At 54.8% G+C, this 9,911-nt stretch overlaps 1 pseudogene across 1 annotated transcript; it reads right to left on the minus strand.

Moving 5' to 3' along the window:
• Positions 1–1,503: 1,503 nt before the first annotated feature.
• Positions 1,504–8,157, minus strand: LOC121155196 (annotated as a pseudogene). The gene is made up of 9 exons (XR_005883637.1): positions 8,151–8,157; positions 7,245–7,459; positions 7,058–7,154; positions 6,179–6,275; positions 5,064–5,129; positions 4,041–4,103; positions 3,532–3,638; positions 2,314–2,541; positions 1,504–2,184 (listed from the first exon to the last, which is right to left on the minus strand). The product of XR_005883637.1 is annotated as a TBC1 domain family member 9B-like (transcript).
• Positions 8,158–9,911: the final 1,754 nt, after the last annotated feature.

Consider the following 9,911-nt stretch of genomic DNA (forward strand, 5'->3'; position numbering starts at 1 on the left):
ATATGGGATCTCTGTACGTGCAAGGTGAGGACTTTAATCACTATGCTATCACACTGGGCCCAAAAGAAACACATCGTTTTAAAAGCCGCTTTATTTTTATTTGAAAAACAAGAGTTTCCTAGAGGAGAGAGAGAAATTCCACTGGTGCACTCCCCAAATAGCAACGGCCTGAGCTGAGCCCATGTATTACTTCCCTATTTCAGTGTATTCTGAGAGTTGGTGGAATGGAAATTATTTGCATCTTTAAGTTGCTGCACGTGGATAATGTAGTGCAGTTCTCATGGTCATTTTCAACTCTGAAAAAGGATTCGAACCCAGAGGAGGATAACGCAGCCGTAGATCTGCATCACGGGCATTCTCCCATTTCTTTGCAAGAGCCCCTCCCCTGAATTCAGGAGCATTTCCCTCTTACAGAGCCTAGAATGCTGAGCTCTGGAAAGATCAAATTGTTTCATCATCTAATAGATGGCAGACAGAAGCATTCAGCTGTAAAGATCTTACATGACATACCATCTCTCACTTGCTCCCCAGTGAGTTCAATTCCAGTAGTTACGCATATGCAGGTTTTTTAAAAGTTTACTTTATTGGAAAATCAGATTTCTAGAGAGAAGAGACAAAGCTCTTCCATCCACTGCTTACTCCCCAAATGGCTGCAATGGCTAGAACTGAGCCAGTCTAGAGCCAGGAGCCTCCTGCAGGTCTCCCACATGGGTGCAGGGGCCCCAGGCTATGGGCCATCCTCTACTGCATTCCCAAGCCATTAGCCTGAAGCTAGATGGCAAGTGAATCAGCTGGAACATGAACTAGCACCCACTTGGATGCTACAGTTGGAGGTGAAGGATTAGCCAGTTGAGCCATTGTGCCAGAGCCACATCTGCAGATTTCCAGAAATGACTACTTCTGGAAAGGCTGAGTGAGACAGAGCTCAAAGCTGCTGTTTTGTGGCTTTACCAGGCAGAGTGACAGAAGGAGGGAGACACAGATTACCATCTGCTGCTTCCTTTCCCATCTGGCTGCAGCAGCTGTGCCAGGCAAGCCGGCTGAAGCCACGAGCTCTTCTGGGTCTTCCATGTAACTAGTTGTTTGTTATATAAAAGGCAGATTAACTTGTGGAGATTGTGTTAGTTTTGTTTGCACCCACTGTATTAGATTTCCTTACTGTTTTGAGTCATTTCTCATTTGCTTTCCTATTTTCAGGTTAAAGATAAGTATAAATACTATTAACCATAAATAATGATCAACAATGTACACCTAATCATGATTTTCTTTTCTTTTAAAAAACTATTTATTTATTTATTGGAAAGTCAGATATACAGAGAGGAGGAGAGACAGAGGGGAAGATCTGCCATCTGATGATTCACTCCCCTAGTGAGAGCACTGGATTATTCAACAAGTGCCGCAATATCCAGAGCTGAGCCAATGCAAAGCCAGAAGGCAGGAGCTTCTTCCAAGTCTCCTACATGGGTGCAGGGTCTCAAGGCTTTGGGCTGTCCTCTCCTGCCTTCCTAGGCCACAGGCAGAGAGGAATGGAGGAGCTGCCACTTATTCTTGGTTCCCAGGACTGGCCTGTGCTAGGGGATGCAGACCCAGAGACTCTTTCTAAGGCAGCTGTGTTGGCATCAGCCTTCCTTTCACTTACAACTCACTGCTTCCAAGGGGGAGCAGGAGGGCTGTGTCTTTAATGAGAAACTGCAAAGGGAAGGAGGGAGGGACAGAGGCCTCGGCCAGAATCACTCAGCCAAGGGGCTCAGCCCAGAGCAACAGATGGCTCGTGCTCACTGGAGGCACTCAACTGCCTCTCTACTTTCTTCTGGTCCTTCATCTTGAGTCCAATGTCCACCCTTTTCTCAAAGAAGTTGACCAGCACAGACTCCGGCAGGATGGAGGCCAGGATCTGCTTGAAGGAGATGCACCAGTCTGCTCCATGGTGTTCCCAATGCGGGCAGTGGCTGTGGGGTTCTCACACTGCAGGGAGCCCATGCTGACCACTGAGTAGGAGGACATGGATATGTTGTATTTGGTTTCATCGTCAGACAGGAGCTGGGAGGGTGAGCCCTGCCCCTCTCCACTGCCCCCCTCTACCACCATCTGTCTCTCCTGTGGCACTTTTCCAAGGTGGGTGTCTCCACCAGCTTTGGTCCAGGGGTCCCCCGTGGCTGTCGGCTGGCATTCCTGTACTGGGGCCTGACGGGATTCCCTTGCAGGTGACTGAGGAGCCCCCGTATCTGGCACTCCTGTACTGGGTTCTGAGGGGTTCCCTTGCAGGTGACTGGGGATGCCCCATGGCTGGCGGCTGGAGCTCCTGTACTGAGCCTGAGGGGTTTCCCTTGCTGGTAGTGGGGACTCATCCTCGGTGGAACTGCCCTGGTCCCTGCTGGGAGTGCCACCCGTGGGCTTCTTGACACTGGGACTGAAGAACTTCCCCACCTCGCCGATGCGGAGGAGGCTGGCCACTGTGGCAATGGCGTGGTACATGTCCTGCCTCAGGGGGTCCTCACTGAACATGTTGTATAGAGTCTTGCACAGCTCAATGAATTGCTCCTATCAAGGGGGAAGGCAGAACAAGGAGATGGTAAGATGGCCCTGGTGTTCACTCCACGCATGCTGCTGGCCACTGGGACTGGTGCCAGGATGTGGTCCTGTTTATCGGTGCCAGACCAGTGCTCTAGTCTTACTTCACACACGGGAATGTGGAGGCTCAGAGTCGGGAGGGACCTAAGCAGTCACTCTGCGCTGCCGGGCTCTCCCCCTGCAGTGGACAGCAGCTCTGAGCTGGGCTCTCTCCCCCGACATGTGGTTCTGCTGTTGGAGATGCATGGCTGTGTGAACCCAGCCTTGACCATGGCTTCCTCCCTGGGGTCTGGCCTCACCCTTGGCCTTCTAGCTCCTGAGTGAAAGCACTTTCAACTCTGACCTTCAGGGAAGCTCGCAGAGGGTGCTGCTGAGGGGGTGAGGGTGGTCTTGGGTCTCTAAACCACATCCTGGCCTGAGAGAGGGGTGAGACCACCCATTCCTCAGGCTGGAGAAGGCTTAGGCTCACAGGGCCCCTCTGGGCATAGCCAGGGCCAGCCCAGCCCAAGCACTAAGGGCAGGCTGTAGTTCAGGGACTGCCTCTGGCTACTTTCTGCAGCTGAACCCAGGGGTTGCCCCTTCCTGCCTGGGAGACCCTTGGGAAGACAAAGAAGCTCCTGTCCGCATAGAGCAGGAAGTGGAGAGCAGACAAGCCTATGTGCACAGGGTGCCTGGGCAGGGAGTGTGAGGAAGCAGCTGTGGGGTAACCTTCCCCAGGGCTGCTCAGACCTACCACTGTCCCTCCACCTGAACAAGTGGTCCCTGTGCAAATGGCCCCTGAGCAACAAGCTCCTGACTTTCCAGAATCCTCACTGGGACTCCTGGGCGCTGAATTGAGCTAGTGAGTGATGAGTGCCACCCTGTGTGGACCCTGGGGCGTGGTGCTGACATGGCATGCTGGGCCCCGGTGTCCCTCAGGGTTCTGCAGAGGTGTCTGCTGCAGCCTCCTGCCTGGCCCACCTGGTTCATTTGGGGCAGATCCTTGATGGTCTCATTCTGAGCCTCTCTCTCCTTGGCCCACATGCGAAGGTAGTGTCGGTAGTCTGGGGGGCTGGTCCCCTTCTCCTCTGTGAGTCAGGAGGAAAAAACATTAATCTCGGCCTGCCATGACAGAAAGAGGGCTTGAGCTTGGGGTCAGGGGGTGGGATGGGCCCTGTTACAAAGCATCTGCATCTGGGGAGGTGCTGATGGGGAGAATGCCTGGAAGAAGGGATGGCTCAATAGGATGAGGATGGTCCTGAGGCTGTGTTCTAGGCTGTGAGAGGTTGGCCTGAGGAGGTGAGAACTTCACAGGGGACACCAGGCACCACAGGGGACAGCAGGGCCTCCAGCCAATGTCACTGACCTTCAGGGTATGCCTGTCAACTGGGGGCCAGGCAGTGGGGGAGCTTTGCAGAAGTGACTGGGGATGGACACAGCCCACATGAAACCCCAGACCTCAGCCCTGAGACCCTGAGAATGGCCTGTACCTGCTCGCTTTTCTTGGGTATCCTCGCTTCTGCTTCCTTCCCGATCTTCCTGTGGTAGTGCCTCTGCCAACCAGGAAATAACAACATGGAGCACATTGTTCTCCAGCTGGGACTGCAGCCCACCTCTGCCGAGGTCCAGCCTGTGCTTGTGCGGGAGCAGCCCCGGGTTCTGGTTCCCTGCACGGAGCCTCCTGCTTTGGCCTGACCCTGGGCTCTGCCCTCCGGCACAACGGTCAAGGAGGGCCTGGGCATTTCCCCACTTGATCACTGAAAGCAGCAGTAGCTCCGTGTTTGCTTTTTTTTTTTTTTTCTTTTTCCAGCGGACTACAAGTCTCCCCCATATGAAACAGCAATGCGGTGTGATGGACAAGCCTGAGAACTGATGAATCCTGTGGTTTCGTTAGGAAAAAGTCACGTTCGTGGGATCACACCTATGACAGCTTAACAGGAGGGAAGGAACTTGACAGACATGAACCCTGTGCTCAGCACATCCGCTGGAGGAGGACCACACTGTGCGGTTCACGTGTGAACATGAACCTGGGGAGGAACAAGCTGCCCTGGTCTCCCAGGCCTGCTGCCAGAAGACAGGCGAGGACAGAAGTAGCCCAGCCCTCAACTGCCTCAGTGAGCGTGGGTGACAGTGCAGGGCCTGGGGTGCTGTGGGGTCTGAGGTCAGGGTTCTACACCCAGAAGCACACAGCACAAGCTTAAAGCTTCCCAGGTTGCCCAGGGTCCGTGTGTAACAGGAAGCACACCTGCTGCTTTGGCCTGTTACTGGAAGCCAAGGCCCTCCGGGTCTGTGAGCTAAGCCTTCACGGTCAGCAGGACCTGTGGGTCCTTCGACACACACACTATTTGTTTCCCCTTTGGGCCTGCCATGTGATGTCACAGCACAGAGTGGCCGCCAGCTGTGTCATCAAGTCCTTTCTGATTCTTAGGTGAGTTTGTAAACACCCAGTGTCTTTCAGGTTAAAGTGCAATCAGTGCCTCATACAATCCAGGGGTGTGGGGGCACGTGCTCACCTGGGGGAAGGTGCAGCTTGTAGAGCACCTTGAGCTTTTCAGTCATGTGCCCGTGGTACATCCCACCTGTGGGAGAAGGCCAGGAGGAGGGCATGATGAGGGGCTCCCCAGGACGGTGCAGGCTCCAGGGGGCTGGGACAGGACCTCCTCACAGCTGCAGAGGGTCCAGGAGCCAGTCCCAGGCTTCCTCAGAGTATTGCCAGGCCAGCTAAGCCTTCCCTGCGGCCAGCTGCCCCGGTCCCACAGGGAGGGAAGGACAGACTGGCCAGGGATATCACGGGAAAAGGCCAAGGCAGGGTCAGGCCCCTGGAGGCACTCACTTTTGTTTTAGAACAGTTTTAAGATGTGTATATCTTTTAAATAGAAAGGCAGATTTACCAGAGAGAAGGAAAGAGAGAAAAAGATCTTCCATCCATTGGTTCCCTGGCTGGAGCTAAGCTGATCAGAGGGCAGGAGCCAGGAGCCTCTTCCATGTCTCCCATGTGGCTGCAGGGTCCCAAGGCCTTGGGCCATCCTTGACTGCTTTTCCCAAGCCAGAAGCAGGGAGCTCGAAGGGAAATGGAACAGCCAGGATATAAACCAGCACCCACATAGGATCCCAGTGCATACAATGTGAGAAGGTGTGCATACAATTTAGCCACTAGAGTATAAATCTTAATTTTTTTTTTTCTTTTTTGCCTAACAGTCAACGCCAACCTAACTTGAATCCAGTACCTAAGTTGAGTCAGTCTGATCATTTGGAAGAAAGGTTCCCTTGTCCTGGGGCTACTGAGTGGATAGCGTGTCCCTGGAGCTGCAGACAGCCATGGACTCTGCAGGAAGCGCAGTTCAGAGAACATCAGAGGGTGAGAGAGTGTACAACACTGCATCTGAGTCCCTGGATCCAGCCAGGCCTGACACTGTCTCCCTCAACTCTGCAGTTCCTTGAGCCCATGAACTTCTGCTGTAAGCTGCCTTGTGCTTTCTAAGGGAGTGTTCTGCCTAAACTCCAACAAGGCTTAACTTCTACCACTTAGACTTCACAGCAAGTGCATGCGCGCATGCTTCCAAACCCCTTCTCTTCCGGCAGGAACCTCTGTGCTGAGGATGCTTTTGGAAGACAAGGTCACAGTTACAGGTCCCGTCCCTGTTCTCGGCTCTCACCTTAAACACCATGTAAAGGTCTTCCAGCTCTTCAGTGGAGAAGCCAGTGTCCCCAGGTATGGCTCAGACCTAGAAGAAAGAGACAGGCTGGGCTGAGGGACTCTCAAGTGCCTGTTGCAGCAGGAGACAGATTGTCACAGGGACCAGGGCAAAGGCACGAGCTGCCCCTCAGTGTGGCAAGTCGGCCATCCCACTGAGGGCAGGGCCTTGCCCTGCTGGCCTCTCACCACCCAGCCCGCCACTCAGTGCAAGCTCCCTGAGGTCTGTGCCCTAGTGGGCTGAGAGTGGGGGACATGGGACATTGTTTAGTTCCTCCTGTCTGGACCTCTGCTGTGACCCAGGTGCCAGCTCTTGGGAAGGGGTCCTGAAACCACCAGCCAGCTGCGCTCAGTCAGCTGGAGCCATCCGTTTCGGTCACTTGTGACCTCAGAGTGTCTGAAAGGTTTGTGGGGGGCACTGGGGAAGTGGGAACGAGGTTGGCAGTCAAGAGACCACGAGTAGATCCTGTGGCAGGGGCACCTGCACCCATCCAGGGATGCGGAGGATGAAGGCTGGAGGCAGAGGCACGGCACGCAGGTGCTCAGAGGGCAGCTGTGGGATGCTCCGGGCGAGGGGAGGGGACATGTGGGAGAGCTTGGGAGACAGAGGGTGCTATGCCTTGGGGGAACGGGGCTTCAGACAGGCTTCGCACTGGCCCATCTGGGAGCAGAATAAAACGACCATGTCCTCTCCCCGCCATGCCCCTGCCTGGTCCCACACATCCTAATGCTGACACTGGTGGTGAGGCAGCAGGGGAGTGTGCGTCCTGCCTCACAGACAGGCCTGAGTGGGAGCCCCCCACGCCCACATACCACGCTCCTCTTGGCTGTGTCCTCCAAGGACTGGATCACTTTCAGCCTGTTTAAACCGCATCTGCTCAGTGTCGCTGGCCCACAGGCTGCTGAATTTCTGCAGGCAGGTGGGGATGATTAGGTGAGACAATGCACAGCCACGGGGTGCAGGGCTGTCACCTCCCACACCTCCCCACGGAGTGCTGACCTCATAGGAGGCTTTGAGGAGGTCAAAGATGTCTGTCTGTGTGGGAGGCTCGTCTCCACTGGCCAGCAAGGCATGGAGATGTGGCACTGGTGGGGAAGTACTCTGCTCATTGACCACATTGTCCAGACATCTGTGTGGGGAAGGGGTCAGACATGGAGACCACTCATAGTTATGGCAGACCCTCCAGGAGGATAGAGTGTGCCGCAGCAGGTACCCTGGCAAGTCAGGGAGCTCCCCTCAGGCCTCAGGCCCTCCCTCGCATTAGGCTCTGCACATGGAAGGTGCCGGGCTATCTTTTGGGGCACCATGGGCAGGGAGCCCCTTTATGTATCCAATTGGAGGGATGGTGTGCTTGTCCTGGCCACGAAGAATGAGACCAAAGGATGGAGTCTCAGGAGAGCCAGGAGGGGTCTGCTGTGGCTGTGTGTGCAGCGGCCCAGGTAACCTGGCTTGTTTAAGGCCACACGTTGGAACCTAGCCTGGCCAGGACCCCCTGACCCCTGCTGTGGCTCCTGAGCAAGGCCACACTGTCTTGGGTAGGAAATGCATGGCAGGCAAGCTGTCTGGACCTCAGGGTGGACACACAGCTACCCAACCCAGCTCTCTGGAGGCACCGTGGCTAGAAGGGAAGCGGGGCTGCCGGGATAGAACCAGCGCCTGAATGTGATCCTGGGTGTGCAAGGCGAGGACCTAAACCACTGCGCCACCGAGCCGGGCCCATCCTACTAGCCAGGAAAGTGCTGTGGATAGTCCAGTCCTGCCAGCACAGTGCCCCGCAGCCTCCCTGGCACCCTGGCTGGCCACAGGAGGTAGGGAGCCTCCATGCAGCCACTCAGCTGCAGCCCAATGGCAGATGGGCTGTCCTGTGCTTGCCAGGCAGCTCTGCCCCATGGCTGGTCCACCTACCTCCCATGGCGCCTCAGGCGGTGTCTGCAGAGAGCTGAGCTCCTGTGCAGTCTGCAGTATCTGCTTCACCAGTGTAAACCTCCTGTCCCGGTCAACACCCCTAAGCCCCTACCCCTTGAGGTCACCGTCTGAGCTGCTCACAGAGTTCAGCCAGCATCCCTGTGTCAGCAAGCAGCGCCTGTCTCATCAGTCCCCACCTGAGCCTCCTGGAGGGCACTGGGTACAGCCTGGCACCTTTTTCTGGGCAGCTCCTGACTGAAGGGAGGGTCTGACTCCCCCATGTCGGATGAGGACTGTCCATGGAAACACACTCCTCCTCCCAGCTCCAGTTCCGGGGAGTCCTTGTGCAGAAACTTCAGCCAGCGGCTCTCAGAGGGCTGTGTTGGGAAAAACAGGAAAGCAAGCCCTTTGACTGCAGCTCTTACACCCAGGGCTCAGGGATGGTGCCTGCTGGCGAGGCCTTGGAGAGGCAGCAGAACCCCCGAATGTCCATGTTCCCTGACCCAGTGACCCCACACAGACAACAAAGGCACAGAGATACTCGTGGCGCTGTAGATGCAAATGTTTAGAAAGTGTGGAGACAAGGCTCGGCGCGGTGGTGCAAGTGGTTAAGGTCCTCGCCTTGCACACCCAGGATCCCATATGGGCGCAGGTTCTATCCCTGCAGCCCCGCTTCCCTTCCAGCTCCCTGCCTGTGGCCCAGGAAAGCAGTCGAGGACGGCCCAAGGCTTTGGGACCCTGCACCCGCGTGGGAGACCCGGAAGAGTCTCCTGGCTTCGGATTGGCATAGCAGCGGCTGTTGTGCTCACTTGGGGAGTGAATCATGGGACGGAAGATCTTCCTCTCTGTCTCTCCTCTCTGTATATCCACCTTTCCAGTAAAAAACATAATAAAAACAAATCTTTAAAAAAGAGAAAGATTTTCCATCTGCTCGTTCCCTCCCTGCATGGTTGCAATGGCTAGAGCTAAGCCAACCCAAAGCCAGGAGCCAGGACCTTCCTCTGGACATCCTAAGGCTTTGAGCCATCCTCTACTGCTTTCCCAGGGCATAAGCAGGGATTTAATGGAAAGTGGAGCAGCCAGGACACGAACTGGCATCCATGTGGAATCCAATGTGTGTGGGGCGAGGATTCAGCCACTGAACCATCATTCTGTGCCCAAGGATTTATATTTATTTTCACTTGAAGATCAGAGTCACAGAGAGAAACAGACCTTCGATGTGCTGATTCATTCCCCAAATGGCTCTAATGGCTGGGACTGAGCTGCTCCAAAGCCGGGAGCTAGGAGCCTCTTCTGGGTTTCCCATGTAGTGCAGGGAACCAGGTAGCCACTTTCACATGTCATAGGCAGGGAGCCGGGTGGAAAGTGAAGCAGCCGGGACATGAACTGGTGCTCATATAGGATGCCACCGCTGCTGAGGCTTAGCCTACTTTGCCATGGTGCTGGTCTTTTTTAGTCAATCTTTATATCACACTGTATAAATCCTCCAACTTTGATTTTTATCAACACTAATTAGATGATTCCTTGTCTTTTGTATTTCTATATAAGTTTCAGGATTAGTTGGTTCTTTTCTTATTTACTTACTTGCAAGTCAGAGAGAGAGTAGGGAGAGATTTGTTCCCTCTGGTGGTTCACTGCACACATGGCCATAATAGTCAGGACTCAGCCAGGATTAAGTCAGGGGCAAGGAGCTTCATATGGTTCTCCCATGAGGGTGGCAGGGGGCCATGCACTTGGGCCACCCTCCATTGCCTCCCCGAG

This window comes from Ochotona curzoniae, unplaced genomic scaffold (assembly GCF_017591425.1).
Source record: "Ochotona curzoniae isolate NIBS_2020 unplaced genomic scaffold, NIBS_Ocur_1.0 contig_2870, whole genome shotgun sequence".
In the NCBI taxonomy this organism is placed as follows: Eukaryota; Metazoa; Chordata; class Mammalia; order Lagomorpha; family Ochotonidae; genus Ochotona; species Ochotona curzoniae.